The sequence below is a fragment of the Hyla sarda genome, chromosome 1, assembly GCF_029499605.1.
Source record: "Hyla sarda isolate aHylSar1 chromosome 1, aHylSar1.hap1, whole genome shotgun sequence".
Classification (NCBI taxonomy): domain Eukaryota; kingdom Metazoa; phylum Chordata; class Amphibia; order Anura; family Hylidae; genus Hyla; species Hyla sarda.
Genome location: NC_079189.1, coordinates 398,645,267 through 398,645,673, shown reverse-complemented (window position 1 = coordinate 398,645,673; position 407 = coordinate 398,645,267).

Below are 407 nucleotides of genomic sequence, written 5' to 3'. Positions count from 1 at the left end.
TGAGTTGCCTAGCAACATCTGGAGGGCTACAGTTTGAGACCACTATACAGTGGTCTATAAACTGTAGCCCTCCAAATGTTGCAAAACTACAACTCCCAGCATGCCCTTGTTACAATCCTTGAGGGGTGTAGTTTCCAAAATAGTATGCCATGTGGGTAATTTTTTGCTGTTCTGGCACCATAGGGGCTTCTTAAATGTGACATGCCCCCAAAAACTATTTCAGAAAAACTCACTCTCCAAAATCCCACTGTCGCTCCTTCCCTTCTGAGCCCTCTACTGCGCCCGCCGAACACTTGACATACACATATGAGGTATTTTCTTACTCGAGAAACATTGCGGTACACATTTTAGGTAGATTTCTCTCCTTTTACCTTTGTAAAAAATAAAAAATTGGGTCTACAAGAACA